This window comes from Podarcis gaigeae (genome assembly GCF_964106915.1).
Source record: "Podarcis gaigeae genome assembly, chromosome: 3".
Taxonomy (NCBI): Eukaryota; Metazoa; Chordata; class Lepidosauria; order Squamata; family Lacertidae; genus Podarcis; species Podarcis gaigeae.
The window spans coordinates 43,404,873-43,427,156 of record NC_139680.1 but is presented as its reverse complement, the minus strand read 5'-3'; the positions used below and the strand labels follow the sequence as shown (position 1 = coordinate 43,427,156).

The 22,284-nt window shown below is 41.8% G+C and overlaps 1 protein-coding gene across 6 annotated transcripts in view; it reads left to right on the top strand.

The window, feature by feature from the left end:
• Window positions 1–22,284, top strand: part of BACH2 (BTB domain and CNC homolog 2) — a 236,990-nt gene that overhangs the window by 61,893 nt on the left and 152,813 nt on the right. The window contains exon 1 of one of the 6 annotated variants that reach the window (XM_083730227.1): window positions 10,771–10,956. The exons of the other annotated variants lie outside the window; for them this stretch is intronic. The gene's annotated coding sequence lies outside the window, so the exon portion shown is untranslated. Of the gene's footprint in view, window positions 1–10,770; window positions 10,957–22,284 lie in introns of those variants that run through there. 6 annotated transcript variants of the gene reach the window in all.

The window sequence follows — 22,284 nt, the reverse complement described above, 5'->3', positions numbered from 1 at the left end:
TGTGAACAGAAGTGCAGTCTTGGCCTACATTCAAAAGCACATAGAGTAAAATTTTCATTGATCTCAATGGGGCTTTCTTCTGAATAAGCACGAACAGGATTAGACAGCACACGACTATGTATTGTCTCTACTAAAATCATATTTTCTTAGAATAAAATGCTAATAAATGTTATCCTTTGGCAGTAAAAATAATTTAGCACTCTTTTAATATGACTTCCTATTCTAGGCTGGACTATTTGCCATTCTGTGCCTTTCACTATGCTAGTTCATAGCGTTATGAGCATGAGTCGGCTGGGTATTGGGCTCACATGAACCCTTCTCCCCTGTCTTCCTTTGATCTAGCTGCAAAAAGGCAATTGGAAGCTTCAACTTCCACTTCCACATTTTAAACTAACCAGAGTTAGTTACATACAGATTTAGGGGGATTTTGGTTTGAGTAAACTGTTTTTTAAAAAAAATAAGCCATGATCATGCTATTGAGTATTATTCTGGTTTGTGCTAAAACCATAGCGTAAAAGTAAATACAAATTAATTTAATAAAAAGTGGTTCTAATCCTCCCCCTATATCCATACCAGGGAGCGAGAACATGTGAGCCAAAGTGTGATAAGTGTTAAAGCAGGCATAGGCAAACACGGCCCTTCAGATGTTTGGGACTACAACTCCTATCATCCCTAGCTAACAGGACCAGTGGTTAGGGATGATAGGAATTCTAGTCCCAAAACATCTGGAGGGCCGAGTTTGCCTATGCCTGTGTTAAAGTCATATTTTAGTTTTGCACCACAACCCCAGCAAATATAGTCATGACTTGACCTACAGCAGGGATTGGGAACTGGATCTGACTGGTGTTTCAGATCATTATTTCTCCCATCCCACTCCATGGTCAAGTGGACAGGTGGGCAGGGCCACAATGATGTTAGATAAGCTCCCACCTTTTTGTCCTCATGGTTTGAAATCAAATATTGCAGTCAAAGACTCAACCTGTAAAGCACGAATGATCAGCTGATGTTGGGTGCTGTGAAGACCCCCAGGTCAGCTGATTGTCACATCTTGTTACACACTTGTACATAGCACTTTGCACAGGCCTTTGTAGGCACGCCAAACACTACACCACTTCAGCTGAGCCAGGTCTCTCATATGGTGTTGGGCATGGAGCAGATGGGCATGATGTGATCAAAATGGCCTCATGAGCCAAATGGGGAAGCGTGATTAGGCCCACAAGATGAAGGTTCTCCATGCCTTACCTTTATACAGTATTGTGTTTTATAAATGGCTAAGCCTGCTTCACTCATTAAGATTCACTTGTGTCTTTTTTTTAATGAGTAACAATTGTTATTACCTACTTGAAGCTTATGTAAGTTCAACACACATCAAATATATTCCCGCCCCCCAAAAAAAATTAATAGAGATGTATCTGAGATGTTTATGTCAGCATTGTAGCTTTTTGGATATGACAATGAATAGATTTTAAGGAAACATAGCTAAGAAAACAAAATGCTAATACATTTTAGCCTGTAAACAGTAAATAATACTCCAATTATTTTTTAAATGAATGTCAGAATTGTAAGACGGTGCCAGTTCTGTCCCGTTGTAGAATACTTCATCACACTTCAGCCCAAATTGAGATATGTCATTGAAAATATTGGATGCTTGACATCGAATTCTTAGTGTAAAAGGGATGGCACTTTGTTTTGTGTTTCTTTTTCAACTCCCTGCTTTACAAGCGTGGGAATAAGAGTAGGGATTGTACGTTGGTATTCCCAGTTCTGCAGATAACTTGTTCTGTGACATGCTTCATTTTCTCAAGCTGTACAGGTAATGCCTACAGCGATGTTATAAAGATGATTGATGTTTTCAAGAGAGTTAAGAGATCTCTTGATGAGCAAATACTGTAGAGGTTCAAGCAATAGCTGAGGTAAACTCCAGACCTAATTAACTTCTGGAAGGTATGCATTCATATGCAATTGTAGGCAGGAGAGACAGGTTGAGGTGTGGAGTGATGACTACACACTGCTTCTTAACTTGCCACTAGAGAGCCTTGTGGGAAACTTGCAGTGCAATCCTGTGTATGTTCACTCAGAAGTGAAGTTCAATAAAGCTGTGAATAAAATTGCAGCCTTAATCACAAAACCCAAAGATCTGGGTTTATCCAGACAAAGAAATGCACGTGTGACCTTTTGTGAACAACCTCTGTGTGAAAACAGAGCAGGTAGTGCTTTTTAACCCAACTATAAATCACAGTGGATATTCTTATAGGGACTTTTCAGGATTACATGTTACTTCAGTGGTGGCCCATGTATAAAAATGCAGCATATGCACATTCAGAAATGGGATATGGTCTGGGGTAAAATTGTTGCATACTTCAGCTGTTGCATACTAAGAACTATACAACTATTTCCACATGTTCAATGAACCTTTGGCTTGGTATTTTTGAATGGCAGCCCTCCCCTGTCTTGGGTGGCAAACTGATTTTGAAATGTAGTTGATTTTCAAAAGCAGCTAAAGTGATAATGGCAGTTGGGAAGGGAGGGGGTTTGCTGTCTAAAGAACACTATTCAAAAGTTTGGCTCTGCATGCACACATGTCGTTAAACATATTTAAAGTAGATCTTTGATCCCAGCCTTGATATGGAAGAAACTGCTTTGGGTGATATCTCTGGTTTTGCCATTCTCAGTTATGCAGCAGAGTTCATTATATGAACTTCCCCTTCTTGGAGCTTCTGCAATAATTATGAGTTAAGCCAAATTTCTTCTGAGTTCAGACTTGGCTTCTGATTTGTTCAGCCTTCCTATCATTGGTTCTTGCCACAGCTACTGCCAGCCCCTTCTCTTTCTTATAAAGTAGAACAGCTGCTGCTGTAGCTTTCATTTGATACCTGCATTCTGGGTGCCAAGACTCTAGGAAATATTGTCTTCAATGTCTTTCATAAAGACCCTGGAAGATACCTTGAAAAATACAATTCCTAGGGATTTTGCTGCCTAAAATACTGTTGCTGTATGAGTGCCTAACCACAGTACCGGTTACTCTTATCTGGAAGCAATGGGAATAATGAAAAGCTTTGAGGAAAGCAGCAAGCCTTGGGCATTGTCATATTCCCAGTGACATCTTTGAGAGCATAGCCCAACATGGAATTTGGAAAGGGTCCAAATTTGAAAGAGTTAATTTGGGCCCTATTCCAAGCCAAGATAAACTAGCCTAGTTTAGGTGATCACATTCCAGATTGGGTCTATTGCTAGTGGCTTGGTTTGCAGGTCACATCACTATGGTTTAATGTGAACAAGAACTACTCCCCGCCACACTGACAAAAAAGCTAGCATCATTCATGATTTGTTTCCTCCAAAGAAACCAGAAGTGGTAGCAAATGTTTATGCTTGGCGTACTATTTGTGGTTTGTTTGGAGGAAACAAACCATGAATCTAGGTTCAGACAACATGATAAGCCAGGCTCTTGCTTGCTTTGTCTGTTCCATGACAGTAGCAGGAATCAGGGAGGAACACTGCAAACTTTTCAGCTGTGCTGGTTCACATCATACCATAGTTTGTTTAAAACAGTGGTTTATTATGACATTTGAACTGGGCCAGTGACAGAGACCCTTCAGTGCTCATATTTACATGAACATGGTCATGCCCCTGTCTTTGTCTTGGGGATATTCATCTTTTGTTTGCCACCAAGCCTTGGTATTCAGAGGTAATAATAGTCTATAAAAAATAATGTAGCTTACTAGCTAGAGGCAGTATTTGATAAAAGTATGTTCAGATACATAATATGAGAAGGAACCTTGCAGATACTTGGCGCTGTAATAGGACATTTGCTGAGCATGTTAGCTTTGATATGATAGCAAACTATAGTGTGTGATCATTCCTTCATATACATTCCTGCAATAGATATTGAAAGAAGTAGAGCTACTTTTTATGGGTTGTTTGGTATATGTTTAGCAGTTCGAAAGCATGTCAAGTGTAAATAGATAAATAGGTACCGCTCCGGCGGAAAGGTAAACGGCATATCCGTGCCCTGCTCTGGTTCGCCAGAAGCAGCTTAGGCATGCTGGGCCACATTACCTGGAAGCTGTACCCCCCACAACTCCCACAACAAACACTCTGAGGTGAGTGGGGCTGAGAGACTTTAAAGAAGTGTGACTAGCCCAAGGTCACCCAGCAGCTGCATGTGGAGGAGCGGAGACACGAACCCGGTTCCCCAGATTACGAGACTACCGCTCTTAACCACTACACCACACTGGCTCTCACTTTACCTTTACCTTTACCTTTACCTTTGGTATATGGATATATTATATAATTTGGCAGTCTACATGGGAAGTAGTTTTTGTGTGTGTACAGATTTGTTAGTATGGTGTAACGTTAAGTGAATTACCACTTGTATATGTATGTGAATTGTTATTGTAGGTTCCTAAATTATTCTGTATTGTCATTCTATTAAAGTTGATAATAAAGGATATTAAAGGTTGAGCCTCCAGAAAGGGAGGATATGAGCTCGAATAAATGAATGTGTATGTTCTTGAATAGCAGTAGTGAAGCGTTCTATGCTTTACCTGTAAGTATTCAATAATGTGTTCCACTGGGATATAGCTAACAGTTTCATTGTTTTACTTCTAAAATCCAATTCTGTATACCCTCTGAAACACTGAAAGGGAATCTTTCAGCTTGTGTAAAGTGATTCAGTAATACTGCCTCATACCAATTCAATATTTGATGATAATGTCTTGGCATGCAGAATTTATATATCTGGTTCCGTCTTTTATGTGACCCCATATGATGCATCTTCTGATTAACGTAGCCTTTCATCAGCTATAGCTGTACCAATTTCGTTGAATGCCCTGTGGTGTTAGGGAGTAAATATAATATGTTACACTGTTAATTTGTCACAGATGTTTTAAAATAATTGAACTTCCTATGTTAGCAATATAGACAGACCATGCTTCCATTAGTGGATTTCAAAGAACATAATGGTTTATCCTGGAATACTTCAAGTGCCCATTTTTCCTTTCTGAAATCTGCATACGGTTTGCTACAACTGTGCTAATAATGCCTACTCAGCTCTTGCAAAACTTGGTCACTGTTTCTTCTGTTCTGAGCAGAACAAAATAAAATAAAATAAAAAGAATCTTATGGCAGCTGCATAAATTAAGTATTCATTTTGAAGCTTGCCTCAAGAAAATGTAAAATGTATGAGCATAGCCAGCTGAGTTGCAGCATGCTCGTTTTGCTTTCTAGTCAGACTGAAGCATCTTTGTAGTGTGTTGAAAAGCGTCATACTTAGCCTGCCACTGCTGGAGTTGAAATGATAATTTTAGAGCAAGCGAGCAGAGGAATGCATATTAATTTCTGTGTGATCAATAATGAGCTCAAATTGAAGCTACTGGCTTAGTACAACAATTACCAGCATTGACAGAAGAGCTATTGAATGAACAATGCATGCAAATCAAAAGGCAAAAGGGGTAGCATTTTTAAAAAAACAACACAAAAACTAACCAATTTGGTGATATGTTATGTGAGTGACATATAGTGTTTGTAATCTTCTATGGAAGGTTGAAAAACGGCTACTCTTCACTTGCTCATTGAGACTTTGGTTAGTCTAGTTTTCATACTTGGGTATGCTGCTATTTTCCTGCTATAGAAAATGACTTTAAGATAATGCTTTTTATGCATACAATGATACCCTATGCATGCTTTCCTGGAAGTAATTCCCTGTGCATTTAGTGGTGCACTTAGGATCACAGCATTTGTCATCCTAAAAGAATAATGAATTGGTATAGTAATTTCCTACTTGGCCTTAAACCTGAAGCCTCTACAATTTTTGTGCATGTGGATAATATTGTTTCTGCATTCAAATCACTTATCCTAACATATTCAGATTGAAATTAATTAAGAATACTCTGAAATCACTGTGTCCTGAACCCTTGGCGTACCTGGCAGCAAGTTCTCCCTGGGGTATACAGTCCCCAAAAGCGCAGTTCTGTAGAACTCCTGAAACATCCAAGCCAAGGTCCATCCACATGGAAAGTTGAGCAGACACAGCACCTCAGCTCTGCTTCCCTTTTATACCTTGTGTGTTGAGTGCAACTTCTGGGCTTGACGAAGCATGTGGCCCTCACCTAAACCTACTCTAGCTGAAGAATCTCCCAGAGCTAGTGAGCTAGGCTATGCTTGCCTGTCTCTGCCTCCTGGAGTGCACCTCCTACTGCTCCCTATGCCTCAAAGCTGACTGTGTTTGTGGAGACGGGGACCCCTTTGGCTCTGTTAAAAGATCCAGTTCCTCTGGTTTTGGGGCAGCGACCCCCATCCTCTCGCCACCCCATGAGTACATTCTATGTGTTCTGCTCTGGGTTCCTGTAGCACATTCACATAGTGGTCAAAAGGTAAAAGAATGACTGCTGCACATTATGGAGTATAGCGATAGTGCAGGAAATATACTGGCATGTATCTGCTAATTTCTTTACTAGAGCTGTCCACATGTATTGTGAAGCTAAACTGTGGCTTAACACAGGGGTGGGGAGCCTGTTAGACAAGATCTTTACTTCTCCTCTCTCCATGGACCAACTCTCATCTATTCTTCTCCCCACTTGTTGAAGCTGACTGGCTTACATGGGGGAAGGGGTCTGCTTGACCAGCGCACTCCCTGCAGGAAATGTGCTGGGGAAGCCTCACCCAGCAGTTTGAACCTGGCCCATCAGCTGACATCACCCAGCAATTTCATCTGATGGACAGTGGCCATGGTTTGGTATAAATGACTTTGAAGGCCAAATTGAACCTCCTGGTGGGTCAGGATTGGCCTGTGGACTAGGCAGTTCCTCTCCCCTGGCTTAGAGCGAACAAGTAAGCATGCTCATGCTTGGCTGCTTTCCTTCTCTGTTCCTGCTGCTTTGGTTTGGAGTGAGATCTATTTGGTTTAGAATGAGACGAACTACGGGTTCAGATGTAATGCTTAAGCCAAACCAAGGCTTAGCTCTTGGTAGCATGGTGGCTGCAGGAATGGCACAGGATTGAAGCTGCCGTGATTTTCTCCCTTGCACTGGTATGTTTGTTCATTCATGCTAAGCCAAATTTTAGTTGAGTTATGTGTGAACCAGGCCACTGTACGACGAGGACTGAAAAGGTTAATAGATTGCTAATAGAATCCTGTTGTCTGCAGGTCTACAATTTTAAGCCTGAGTGAAGTAGCAGCAATATGTGCAGATTGTGTTCATCATATTACTGAATAACTGCAAGTGTTTCCCCTGCCTCTCAAAAACCAGTCCAAAGCCTGTGAACTGGGTCTTCGAGGTCAAAAGGCATTATCTTCTAATATGACTAAATTCCAGCATTTTTCTTTCTAGAAATAAACCTTTATTCTCCAGCTTATGAAGTCATTTCTTAACTAGAGCATTTGATACTGTGAGTGTTCCAAGTTCAACAAAAGACTCCCAACTTCAAAAAAGGAAGTGCATTTTACAGCCCGTGCAGTAAGTTGTGCTCTGTAACAACAATTTCAGTTTTGAAAATAGAGAAGTGGCTCAAGTCCTTTGTTTGAATAAATAAGTAAGCTAAAACTAGTTGACTCTTGAAACTCAAATGCAGCTGCTAATTATAACTCACATTAAAATATTTTGAAAAAGAAAATATATGCAATAAGGAGAAGAGAACTGTAAGCTGAAGGTTGTTCTGAATGCTTGTGTGTGTGTGTGTGTGCGCGCACGTGCGTCTGCACTTACTGAGTGGGAAGGGTTTTGCGTGTGTGTGCATTTAGCGTATTTGAGCCATTAAAAAATGTCAGCAGTTTCCTACAGGCAGCTCTTGCTGACTCACATGTCTGCCTGCAGCACAAACTACCTTTAATTTAAGCTGTGCACAATAGGAGAGCACAGACTCAAAGAATGTGAGAGAGGTGTTTTGTTGCTCAAAGGCTATTTTTAAGTTCCCTTTGCTGCGGCAGTTTCCTTCCTCATTAACACAATACAACTTTCTTCTTCTTCATTTTAACATCTTCAGATTGCTCTTTAGATGCACATTTCAAGCAAAGTTGCCCATGTTTGCTGCACCCCTGCTGATGTGGGGTGGCTCCTATTGATGTTTTGTAGAATATGTTTGTCTGTCTTGGGGGCCGCTCTACACATTGCATGACAGCACACCTAGGTTAAACGTTGAAAGCATATTTGACATGGAGATTCATTTAATCCTTTACCTGATTACAGCAGCCATGTTTCAAAACGTATTTATCTCACTTACGCTTTTCAATTTTAGATACATATGTGCCTGTACACCCCCCAAGAAAACCTCCAAACCACACAGTGATCACATGTAGTGTGTTTCCATAAGGGTCTTGCTGGCTTTTATGCCTATTGGATAATTGCAGATCGTTACTGCTCTTTTCTCCTTTTCCCCTTTTCATTTATTTCCTCCCCTGTTTCTTTCTTGCCAAATGAATTCCTCATTAGTTATAACAGTGAATCTTGATTGCATAGGTATCTGAGTACACACCTGCACAGCAGTTTTTCATGCTGCCAGAACAACTAGAGAATTCCTGAACAGGCTTTTCTTGCAGCATTCCTCTGTGTAGCACTGTGCCTTCTGGCCAGTGATTCCCACAATGGAGGGCCGTTCATTTTATGAATGGATAGGTGAGTGCATGTGGCCTTCCGGAATTCAGTCCACTGAAAAGTTCATATCTGGTCCCCTGTGATCTTAGGCAGGCATAATTTCACCATAGGATGGTGACCAGCATGATGCTAGTTCTAACTGTCAGGAGTAGATTAAATCCCAAAGTCTCATTATGCTCCTGTGGATTCAGCTTATTTCATCTTTCCCAAACGGTTCTATCTGTTGACATAAGAGCCGTCCTTCCTTTATAACAGAACAAATAGTTGGTACATACTTTGAGTTCTGTCTGCACAGGTTCTACATCTTGGTTGGCACATGGTCTCCTGTCTGAAATACTCTTACCCAGCATATTTTTTGCTTTAAAAACTGGTTGCACTGGAGGCATGCATAGTTGAACCCATGGGATCTGTTCCATGCATGAGCATGATTGGTGTACTAATATCTGCATGATGTCAATGGTTTGTGGTGAAAGCCAGGGTGCCTTTGCCCCACACCATTACACAAAGTGTAAGCTGCTCTGTTATACTGGTATTCCATTACACTGGTATTGCCTCACCAGGGGAGTTGGTGGCGTTGTGGTCTAAACCACTGAGCCTCTTGGGCTTTCTGATCAGAAGGTCAGTGGTTCAAATCCACACAACAGGGTGAGCTCCTGTTGCTCTGTCCCAGCTTCTGCCAACCTAGCATTTCGAAAGCACACCAGTGCGAGTAGATAAATAGGTACCGCTGCGGCAGGAAGGTTAATGGTGTTTCCATGCGCTCTGGTTTTCGTCATGGTGTTCTGTTGCTCCAGAAGCAGTTTAGTCATGATGGCCACATGACCCAGAAACCTGTCTGCGGACAAATGCCAGCTCCCTCGGCCTGAAAACGAGATGACGCCGCAACCTCATAGTCTCCTTTGACTGGACTTAACCATCCAGGGGTCCTTTCCCATTTATTACCTCGCCAAGGTCTGCAAATGGCATTTAATATTATAATTCTGAAGGTTAACTAATTGTTTAATTGTTCTGCCTTTACAAGAATGTGTTGCTTATGATGTTGCAGGCCAACTGCTAGATTTTAGGAGTGATCCCACTTCTTTTCCAGATAGCAATCTAGAGGCTAGGACTGTATTTTTCTTTACTACCTGCAATATTGCAATGAAGTTGGCAGCACCTAGGAGTAAGAGCTTTCACACTTATGGCACACAGGCTGCCAACTGGGATATGACATATAAAATCACAATGAGGCAGATAACATTAAAGCAGGCTTCACCAACCTGGCACCCTCATATGTTTTGGTCTATGGCTTCCATCCACCCCAGCCAGCTTGTCTTTTGCTAAAGTGCAAAACATCTGTAGGGCCTCATGTTGCAAAGGCTCACTAAATAATGGAATCTCTCTCAAAATTTTGAAAACACATGTTTGTTTGTTTTTAAAGAATAAAAATGGTTGGGAAACCTTTTGTTATACCTTGATCAAAGTGAATTACCATGTTTTTAGGCAACTCTTGTTAGGTCCCTGCAATCCATTTGACTAATGATTAAGAATGGGAGGAGGCGGAAATTAATTAATTTATTTATTTAAAAACCCTGAGTGCTGTGGAAGAAGTGAAATAAATGGGTGTTCTTGGTATCCTCCAATACATAATGACTCATTGGTTTCAGGAGGTTTTCTACTTCTAATAAGAAATCTGTACAAAACTCTTCTTAAAAAATCTGTGGTGTAAGTTCATACTCATAGTGAAAGGCTGGAAAACTTTACATGAAGAAGCACTCTTTTTTTCTTTTAAGTCAATCAGTTATTTATTATTTCTTTGGTTAGTTGAACAGTTACCTTGCATGGTATGATTGCTATATCTGTTCCTTAAAAAACAAAGAGAAGGCTCCTACTCTCTCCTGGGTGCTAGCTGCATGGTTAAGAAATATGCATAGGAATGGAAAATATATAGATTCCACTGACTTGGCAAATCATAAGCTGGAATATCCTCCTTGATCCCGTCGTCCTGTTTCCAAGACAGGCAGAGAGGGAGTCACATCTATGTTTCCCAGGTTGGCCTGTTAAGCCTCTGCTTCTTTGTGACACCATCTGCACAACTTCTGTTGCAGTTTCTTTCACTTCTTTGGGTATTCAGAGTATTTGGCTACCCAATTCTCCTTCTTAAATTACTTAATAATACTTTTATACATATGTAGTCCTATAGGCAAAGTGGCTTCTGAAACTAGGGAGTTGGAGGTCAGGAATTCCTCACCAGTGAATTGGAGGTTACTGGAAGCAGAAGTTGGACACAGGACAGATGATTTAATTTATGTACCACCTCTTCTTTCAACAATCTCAAGGTGGTGTACATGGTTTTTCCCTCCCTGTTTCATCCTCCCCTGTGAGATAGGTAAGACTGAGAAACACCCTTTATGGTGTTTCAGCTTCATACCTTGAGTAGGGATTCAAACTCTAGTCTCCCAAACACTAACCATTACGCTGCAGTGGCTTCCAGCGTTCTGTCTAAGTCAGGTAGTGGACTGTTCCTTCCTATAAATTAATTGACATCCTGCTATAGAACTCTTAATCACTTGTGAGGTTTTTTTGGTTCTGTGATGTGTGCTTTACTCAGTTATTTCAGTTTTAGGAACTATTGAAGGGGGAAACAGGCAATAGCTGGAGCAGGTATCAATCATGTAGTTAAAGTTTTAAAACACAATATACAGGGTGAGTCCTTTAAAAGAGGCCCCGTGGATACAGAGTACACATGTTCCACAGGGCCTCTTTTAAAAGACTCACCCTGTAGTAAGCTATATGGTGCCCCAAATTCTGTAGATTGGAGGGTTGGGAGGTACATTGCCACCCTGACCTTTTAAACAATTTGCTTGGAAGCAATTGATTTTGAGAAAACATAGTTATAAGTGGCATTGATGAAGCCATAGTTGTCCTCAAGTGTAAATCTTTTTAGGTAGCCTTAGTTTTCTGAATCTGCAACACAGAGCTTTGTTATTTGTTCAAAACATTTATATATTGTTATTCACCCAGTTTGGATTTCAGGGTAGTTTACGCAGCTGGTGAGACCCAACAAGGATGTGAGCAAGATAAGTTTGCCTATCTTATTATGATTGTCTCATAATATTTTACCGTACATGCTTTTATAGTGGCCATGGAATACATTTTAGATTTTTTTTGTATGGCAAACCACATTATTCAGCGCTGCAAATATCTGTTACTGCTATCAGCACTAAATATTATCTCCTAATGTTGAGACATCAAATCACCTACACAGTGATCCCAAGTATGTTATTTAGGAGTAAAATATATTGAATTTTGTGCATCTCAGTTCCTGGGAAATATGCTTAATATCCCAGATTTAATATGGTAGATTGAACAGTAGCTTATGAGTGCTTTTGGCTAGCTCTGGGAAAATATCACCAAAATGCAATTATTAAAAATAACTTAAATATATGATTCAAAGTTTATGACGAGAGTCGTATTTTCTCAATGCAGATGAAACACTAGTATTTTAAAAGGCTCCTATAGGAAATTGCAGACACTAGATATTTTATCGATAGATGCTTCACCCATAGACTTAATTTTGGCAGTTACAGTACTGTGTTTAGAAACATGCTGTTTGTTTTTAACTGGGAGTATTATTATGGGCTTGTTGAAATAACACTGGTAGGAGGGAAAGGAAATTCTTTCTTTGAAAGGGACATGATACACTGTAATCATGCCAATGTATCAGAGAGAAGTCAGTGTTCAATATGGTTGGGACTCACCACTGAGTTATAGAAATTTTCTGAGTAAATAAGTAAGCTTCCAATGGTGGAAACAAAATAGAAGAATAACACCTAACTGTTGGGTTTTGTTGAGACCAATAGGTGAGTTATTTATAATAAAAGGCAAAAGAGTAAAGTTAATTTAGTAGAACTTGCATGCACCTACACATGAACCACTGCCATAGCTGCATGATCCTAGCAAAAGATACCGTATTTTTTGCTCTATAAGACTCACTTTTTCCCTCCTAAAAAGTAAGGGGAAATGTGTGTGCGTCTTATGGAGCGAATGCAGGCTGCGCAGCTATCCCAGAAGCCAGAACAGCAAGAGGGATCGCTGCTTTCGCTGCGCAGCGATCTCTCTTGTAGTTCTGGCTTCTGAGATTCAGAATATTTTTTTATTGTTTTCCTCCGCCAAAAACTAGGTGTGTCTTATGGTCTGGTGTGTCTTATAGAGCGAAAAATACGGTAATTAACAGTTGGCTCAGTTGGTTAGAGTGTAGTGCTGATAATGCCAAGGTTGCAGATTCGATCGCTTTATGGGACAGCTGCATAGTCCTGCATTACTGGGGGTTGGACTAGATTATCCTCAGGGTCCCATCCAAATCTACAGTTCTGTGATTTACGAATATTTATACCCTCACCTACTAACCAAAGTTTTCAAGTAGAAGTGTGGTTATCAATGAAATGTAAGAATGGTGGCTACTCAGAATATATTATTCTTTAAATTCTTCATGGTCTACTATATGTGCAAGTAATGTACCTATTTTGAAACAAGGGAACCATTTTCTTAAGAAGGAGCTCTGTGCAAAATCTTGATCGGAGACCAAGTTCTCCAAATAATAGATAATGAGAAGATTGAGTATTGAGTGTTGTCAGTTTTATTCTGTTCTGTTTATGCTATTTTTCTGTTCTTTGTATTTCTACGCTTAATCATGTCGATTTGAAATAATAGCTGTTGGTTTTGAGGCAGAGATAGATAGATAGATAGATAGATAGATAGATAGATAGATGATAGATAGATAGATGATAGATGTTTTAATACTTATGTGTACCCTGCCTTAAGACCTTTGAGTGAAGGGTGGGCTATACATCTTTGAAATACATACTGAACCATGCAGGAGGATATTTTCATTTTCCTGAAATACCTTCTGGTGGTTCATGACTGGATTTAGGACAGATTTCTGAACTTCATGTGCAATCCAAAACCATATTTGCATTCAAATCAAATTGATAAGGAAGCAAGTCTGTTTGAAGTCTGTGCACTTGCTTCCAGTTAAAAATACATTTAAATATTGGGGTGTTAGTTATATAAGCTTCCTTGTGTGAAAAATAATGACATGTTGTGCAGAAGCCAGAATGAGTTAAGCAAAATTAAAGCCCATTGATCTCAGTGGGATTGAAGAGTACTTAATTCTTTCTGGATAGCAGAGTATGCCTGGCAGCATATTTACTTTTACCAGTGTCTAAAGGGAAGGAGGAACAGAAAGAAAGGGGCTAATGTGTTTGGGCCTACAATATGCTTCAAGGTATGTAGTTGAGGGCACATGGAATTCAAAGCTTTTTTTTTTAATTGAAGGGAGGAAAGATTGGCCCATTGATTCCCTACACAGAAACCAGCGCATAGCCTTCTTGTATTGTATGAAGTGGGCTATGGTGCAGTAAGTTGGTCCTCTCCCATGACATTAAAAAGCACAGTGAAAGGGACCAAATAGAAGCTAGTTCTCTTTCCCCTTCCCTTCCTTTGAAAAAATTGTTTGAGTCCATTCACTGCATAAAGGACTTTCTTCTTGTATGAATGGTCTGTCATATGCGCTGAAATCCAAAATGTTAATTAGGTGGCCTGATCCAAAAGAGATGACGTCCCTGCATTTTGCAAGTTGTATAAACTTCTGCATTTTGCTGTTTTCTACTTTACAGTTTGTTCACTGGAGCTGGAATTTAAGGGTGATGCCATACATAGATATACAAAGAATTCATTTGCCTACATAGGCACAATGATGTAAAATTGTAAGAGAGAGAAACAACAGTGACCTTACTGTGGGTGCCTGCTATAGACCACCAAGCCAGACTGAAGACTTGGATGATGCCTTACTAGAGCAGATTACCAAACATTCAAAAATGAGAGAAATAATAATCATGGGGGACTTAAACTTCCCCGATATCTCTTGGGACTCAAATTCTACCAAGAGTGTAAGGTATGACAAATTGCTGCATTGCATCGCTGACAATTTCATTTCCCAGGTGGTGGGAGAACCAACAAGGGGATCATCTATTTTGGACCTGGTCCTCAACAAAAGGGAGGAACTGATTGATGCTTGGAAACTTGGGAGGAAGTGATCATGTTCTCCTGGGTTTCAGGATGCAGAGGCAAGGGAAAACTGAGTGTAGTTGGACATGCATTCTGGACTTTAGGAAGGCCAATTTCGAAAAGCTGAAGCAGTTACCAGGTGTGATCCTATGGTCAGAAATACTCAATGAGAAGGGAGTCCAAGAAGGATGGGAGTTTCTTAAAGGAGAAATATTGAAGGCCCAAATGCAGCAGATAATACCAACAAGAAAGAAAAGTGGGAGGCATCTAAGGAAACTGGTGTGGTTGCATAAGGAGCTTATAGATGAGCTGTGAGTTAAGAAGGGCATGTATAAGAAATGGAAGAAAGGGGAAATCACAAAGGAGGAGTATACACGATTAGCCAGCAGTTGCAGGGAGAAAGTCAGGCTGACTAAAGCTCAGAAGGAGCTCAGGCTTGCAAGAGAGGTTAGAAATAATAATAAAGGCTTATTTGGTTATGTCCGAAGTAAGAGGAAGAACAAGCAACTGGTAGGTCCTCTGCATGGGGAACACGGAGAAATGCTATTGAGTGACAGAGAAAAGGTGGAACTACTCAACACCTACTTTGCCTCTGTTTTCACCCAAAAGGAAAGTGATGTGCAACCTGGTGATAACAGAATAAATTATGTAAGAAGGGAGCTGCAGCCCAAGATAGGAAAAGAGGTAGTAAGGGAACACCTAACTACTTTAAATGAATTCACATCTCCAGGACCTGATGAGCTGCATCCAAGGGTACTAAAGCAGCTTGTGGATATAATTTCAGAGCCTTTGTCTATTATCTTTGAGAATTATTGGAGAACAAGTGAGGTCCCTACAGACTGGAGACGGGCAAATGTTCCCATCTTCAAAAAGGGGGGGAAGGAAGACCCAGGTAGCTACCGACCAGTGAGCTTGACATCAATAGCAGGGAAGGTCCTAGAATAGATAATTCAGCAGTTAGTCTTGTGAACAATTTAGAAAAGGATGCTGTGATTACTCAGACAGCATGGGTTTCTCAAAAATAAGTCATGCCAGACCAATCTGATTTTTTTTTTTTGATGGAATTACAAAATTACAAACAGGGAAATACTGTGGACATAGTGAATCTTAATTTCAGTAAAGCTTTTGACAAAGACCCCATTATATTCTTACGAGGAAGCTAGTAAAATGTGGGTTGAACGAGATAACTATTAGGTAGATTTGTAGCTGGTTGACTGACTGAACCCAAAGAACTCATTAACGGTTCCTCATCATCCTGGAAAAAAGTGACAAGTGGGGTGCTGCAGGGTTCTATCCTGGGCATAGCTGTCAACATTTCCCTTTTTTTAAGGGAAATTCCCTTATTCCAAATAGGATTCTGTCTAAGTTGACAGCTAAAGCCACAGAAGACAGAATCAGAATTCAAAATGACCTTAACCAGATGTACAAATATAGCATGGGGGACACCTGACTTCCACACTTGGAATACAGTGTCCAATTCTGGGCACCACAGTTTAAGAAAGATGTTGACAAGCTGGAACGTGTGCAGAGGAGGGCAACCGAGATGATTAAGGGTCATGAGGAGCGCTTGAAGGAGGTGGGTATGTTTAGCCTGGAAAAGAGGAGACTGAGAGGAGATATGATAACCATCTTCAAATATCTTAAGGGCTGTGACATGGAGGAGGGAACATGCTTGTTTTCTTCTGCTCTGGAGGGTAGGACTTGAATCAATGTCTTTAGGCTGCAAGAAAGGAGATTCCGACTAAACATTCGGAAAATCTTTCTGACAGTAAGAGCTGTTCAGCAGTGGAACAGACTCCCACAAGAAGTGGTGGACTCTCCTTCCTTGGAGGTTTTTAAGCAGCGGTTGGATGGCCATCTGTCATGGATGCTTTAGCTAAGATTCCTGCATTGCAGGGGGTTGGACTAGATGACCCTTGGGGTCCCTTCCAACTCTAAGATTCTATGATTATTTGAGTATGTCCTACATTACTATCCTTTCCCTTTCCCATTCTTAATCCTGTGGGCTCTGCTAAAGCAGGATCTGTGACTCATTCAGTTATCTTTCTCCTATAGATGCTCATCCACCACTTGAGGTTTATCTTCAGCTCGGTGGAATCTGATGACTAATACTTAATAAGAGTAACCACCACAATCTTAGCTGATATATGCAAGCATCAAGAAAACAAACCATATCCAGTTTTACCATGTCATGGTTTTGAAGCTAATAGAATTTGGCATGCTTGCTTAGTTGAGTTACAACATAATTGCTTTGTCTAGCCCTGATTATTAATATAATAGATCAAGGGAAAATTTCGGAACAAAAAATATGCAGCTTCATGCATTCTGTATCATGCTTATATTACCAGCACCCCAATGTTTAAATTTCAGTTTGCAACCCAAAGTATGTATTCTGTTTTCTGTAATTGCATATAATGTGCATTCTCAGTTAAATAATGATTGTGCCACCCAGAGGCTTCACTATATATACCTGAAAATAAATTATTAAAATAGTCAAGATACTGCAATAGATTTAAGACACTTACACATTCTTTAGGAAAGTAAAAGGTAAACGACCCCTAGATGGTTAGGTCCAGTCAAAGGTGACAATGGGGATGCGGCGCTCATCTCACTTCAGGCCGAGGGAGCTGGTGTTTGTCCACAGACAGCTTTCCAGGTCATCTGGCCAGCATGACTAAACCGCTTTTGGTGCAATGAGACACCGTGATGACTGCCAGGCACAATGGAACACCATGACGGAAGCCAGATCGCACGGAAATGCTGTTTAACTTCCTGCTGCAGCGGTACCTATTTATCTACTTGCACTGGTATGCTTTCAAACTGCTAGGTTGGCAGAAGCTGGGAAAGAGCAATAGGAGCTCACCCCGTCATGGGGATTCAAACTACTGACTTTCTGATCGGCAAGCCCAAGAGGCTCAGTAGTTTGGTCATGGTAGGTTGTCACTGCTTCTTAGCCTTTTTTTAAATAGCATGAAAGGTATGTGAAATACTCACAAAAGCAAAAGAACTGAAAAGCGAAGTATAAACTGAAACAAACATTCTAGGGAAGCGAATTGGAAGTAGTTCACTTGCCAGCTAGTTCTTTTTCTTTCTCTTCCCTTTTGGATAGCTCTGTTTTAACCCATTTTCTTTGGGTATCTCTCTTTTCTTTTGGCTGATTTCAGATCAATTATTCACATGAAGCTAACATCCAGCATTTTATACTGAACTCACTTGACCTGATCAATAGGGGAAGAAGAGAGATAAGATTGTGTCCTCCTTAATACTTTGAATAATTTAAATGTTTGCTAAAATCATAGTTTTTGTGGCTTGATCCCAACAAGGTAGGTATACCGTATTTTTCACCCTATAGGATGCACTTTTTCCCCTCCAAAAATGAAGGGGAAATGTGTGTGCGTCCTACGGGGCGGATGCAGGCTTTCGCTGAAGCTATCCGTAAGCCTGGGGAGCCCACGGGAGTTCCCACAGGGCTCCCTAGGCTGCGGATAGCAGCCTGTTTGCCCGGAGCGCGGGGCGCACTGAAGCAGAGCGCCCTGCACTTCAGGAAGCTATCCTTAAGCCTGGGGAGCCCATGGGAGTCCCCTCAGGGCTCCCTAGGCTGCGGATAGCAGCCTGCTTGCCCGGAGCGCAGGGCACACTGAAGCAGAGCGCCCCGCGCTTCGGGCAGATATCTGCAGCCTAGGGAGCCCTGCGGGAGTTCCCGCGGCTGGGGGGGAATAATTTTTTTTCTTTATCCCCCCCCTCAAAAAAAAACTATGGGCCGGTGCGTCCTATAGGGCGAAAATACGGTAGTACTTAGGATCTGAAACATCAACGCCTCATTTTCTATAGTTCTTATCCAACAAGGAACAAACTCTGTTCTTCCATCTTTCTCCATGTTTTTCTCTTCTTTACAGAATAGGAGACCGCCTGATATTTATTTACGTTGTTATTTTCAGGAACTCAGAGTGGTTGATAAGACACAACTGTGGCACTCTTTTATCCTCACAACAGCTGTTTGAAATAGATTGGGCTGAGAGACAATGGCTAGCCTAAGTTTACGCAATGGGACCAGGACTGAGTGGTGATTGGAACCTGGATCTCCCCAGCCCTATTTCAGCATTCTAACCACTGTACCATATTACAGGGACCCATATGTACACCACCTTGAGTTTGTTCAAGGAAGAGAGGTGGGATATAAATGAAATGAAATCAGTACTAAAGATCTCTACTTTTTGCAATGATAACTGCTCAGTGTGTTGTCTGATTGTACAATAGTTAGGACTATTTAACTAAAGAAAGCCACAGGTTCTTCCAGGTGGGTGCTTAATTTGCTGACAGGTCACTGAGATATTGTTGGCAATGTATTGTTGGTTTTGGTATATGGAAATAGTAAATTGAAAATAAATGGGGAATTAATCCAAGGTGGCATTTTGATGCCAGTGACAGTCGTACCGAGGAAGTCGAACGGAATCTATTCCGGAAGTCAGTTCGATTTCCAAAATGTTCAAAAACCAAATTGCAGCTTCTGATTGGCTGCAGAAAGCTCCTGCAGCCAGTCAGAAGCTGTGGAAGCCCAATCGGACATTCAGGTTCCAAAAGAACATTTGCAAACCAGAACAATCACTTCTGGGTTTGCGGCATTTGGGAGCCAAAGCTTATGAGTTCCAGGGTGTTCAACAACAGACAACTGTACTGCAAAAAACAAACAAACTTAAATGCATTGGGAGCACCAATCCCACAACAAACACCTGTCTAGAATCACCCTGAATATATAAAAGTCCATGTTTGAAGTAGCGCTCTTGATGTTGAGTTATATGAAAGTTCTGTCTGAGTTGCCAGTGCTTGCTGTTTAACATATATGAATCATCCAATCAAGTTGCTGTCTTAAGTCATTAATATTAATAATTTTGTCTCTCCCTAGCTGCACATGTTTGGTATCATGTGTGCCTCAGTGACAAGGGAAAATACAGTAGGGGTGTGGGGATTTTTATTTTTTATTTTTTGGAGGGGGAAGGAACAAATGACTGACTAGCCAGACAAAACTTTGATCTAGAAAGCTTTTGACATATATAATCCATAAACTGATGTAGAAGGAAGGAGGGACTAGCTGTCTGCCCATGCAATACATAAAGAGGCCTAACTTACAATTTGAAAAACTGCAAGTTAAGGTAATAATGAGGTATTACAAATTCATAATGTCTTGAATGCAGTGTTATCTTAATGTAAATTACTTCTGGACAAACTGAATTGTCTGCAAGAAGACAAGTGAAACATTCCAGCCATTTGTAGGCCTGAATTTAATAAAATGTGTGAAAAGTCCCCAGACTTTGCCTACAGGAAGAGAAAACTGTCCAATTTGCATCAAACTTTTAGTGTCCATTTTTACTAGGCAGCTGTAAATTAGAGCCAGGCTACATGTTGAATAATAATAATAATAATTTATTATTTATACCCCACCCATCTGGCTGAGTTTCCCCAGCCACTCTGGGCGGCTCCCAATCAGTACAGCATTACATATTAAAAACTTCCCTGAACAGGGCTGCCTTAAGATGTCTTCTGAATGTCAGGTAATTCTTTATCTCTTTGACATCTGATGGGAGGGCGTTCCACAGGGCGGGTGCCACTACCGAGAAGGCCCTCTGTCTGGTTCCCTGTAGCCTCACTTCTCGCAATGAGGGAACCGCCAGAAGGCCCTCGCCGCTGGATCTCAGTGTCCGGGCTGAACGATGGGGGTGGAGACGCTCCTTCAGGTATACAGGACCGAGGCCGTTTAGGGCTTTAAAGGTCAGCACCAACACTTTGAATTGTGCTCGGAAATGTACTGGGAGCCAATGCAGATCTCTCAGAACCGGTGTTATGTGGTCCCGGCGGCCACTCCCAGTCACCAGTCTCGCTGCCACATTCTGGATTAATTGCAGTTTCCGGGTCACCTTCAAAGGTAGCCCCACGTAGAGCGCGTTGCAGTAGTCCAAGCGTGAGATAACTAGAGCATGCACTACTCTGGCGAGACAGTCCGCGGGGAGGTAGGGTCTTAGCCTGCGTACCAGGTGGAGCTGGTAGACAGCTGCCCTGGACACAGAGTTAACCTGCGCCTCCATGGACAGCTGTGAGTCCAAAATGACTCCCAGGCTGCGCACCTGGTCCTTCAGGGGCACAGTTGCCCCATTCAGGACCAGGGAATCCTACACACCAGCCCGCCTCCTGTCCCCCAAAAACAGTACTTCTGTCTTGTCAGGATTCAACCTCAATCTGTTAGCCGCCATCCAACCTCCAACCGCCTCCAGGCACTCACACAGGACCTTCACCGCCTTCACTGGTTCTGATTTAAAGGAGAGGTAGAGCTGGGTGTCATCTGCATACTGATGAACACCCAGTCCAAACCCCCTGATGATCTCTCCCAGCGGCTTCATATAGATATTAAAAAGCATGGGAGAGAGGACAGAACCCTGAGGCACTCCACAAGTGAGAGCCCAGGGGTCTGAACACTCACCCCCCACCACCACTTTCTGGACACGGCCCAGGAGGAAGGAGCGGAACCACTGTATGACAGTGCCCCCAGCTCCCAGCCCCTCTAGACGGTCCAGAAGGATGTTATGGTTGATGGTGTCAAAGGCCGCTGAGAGATCCAGCAGAACTAGGAAACAGCTCTCACCTTTGTCCCTAGCCCGCCGGAGATCATCAACCAGCGCGACCAAGGCAGTTTCAGTCCCATGGTGAGGCCTGAATCCCGATTGGAAGGGATCCAAATGGGACATGGGTGGCACTGTGGGTTAAACCACAGAGCCTAGGACTTGCCAATCAGAAGGTTGGCGGTTCGAATCCCCACGATGGCGTGAGTTCCCGTTGCTCCGTCCCTGCTCCTGCCAACCTAGCAGTTCGAAAGCACATCAGAGTGCAAGTAGATAAATAGGTACCGCTCTGGCGGGAAGGTAAACGGTGTTTCTGTGCTCTGCTCTGGTTCACCAGAAGCGGCTTAGTCATGCTGGTCACATGACCCAGAAGCTGTACTCCCGCTCTCTAGGGCATTAAATCAATATGAGCGCCGCAATCCCAGAGTCGGCCACGACTGGACCTAATGGTCAGGGGTCCCTTTACCTTTACCTTTACTGTTGAATTCATCACATCAAAACCAGCCACATTCAAACCAGCTAAGAATTCCTAAGGTCCTCCAGAAACAGAGAGTGCAGGCTAGAGAGGATCACCAGCAAAACACAAAGGAAAACAGGAGCAGCTGGTCAACTTTCTCCAGTCATTATGCATCTGTGCTCTAGTGGCTAGTTGCCCATCATGGCATTGTGGATGAGAAAGGACAATTAGGAGAAAAAGCAAATCAAGATGAACAACACAGCTAGAAAAGCAGCCAGCGAGATTGACCCTGCCATTAGGCTGAGAGAAAAGAGAAAAGCTTCTTCTTCTTCTTCTTCTTCTTCTTCTTCTTCTTCTTCTTCTTCTTCTTCTTCTGTCATGAAAGGGAGGCAGATTCTTTGTTGTTTCACTTACTGTATTTCTACTCCTGAGGAGAGGCACTTTCTGCTTCAGGCTTGGAAATAATTTGATGATTAGCCTTGGCTAACCTGCAGCTTGACTGGTGAAAGCATTTTCTGTTGTTCCTCAGGAAACAAAATGTAGGGTTTTCTAGTGGAAATCCGGACAGAAAAGTTGTTCA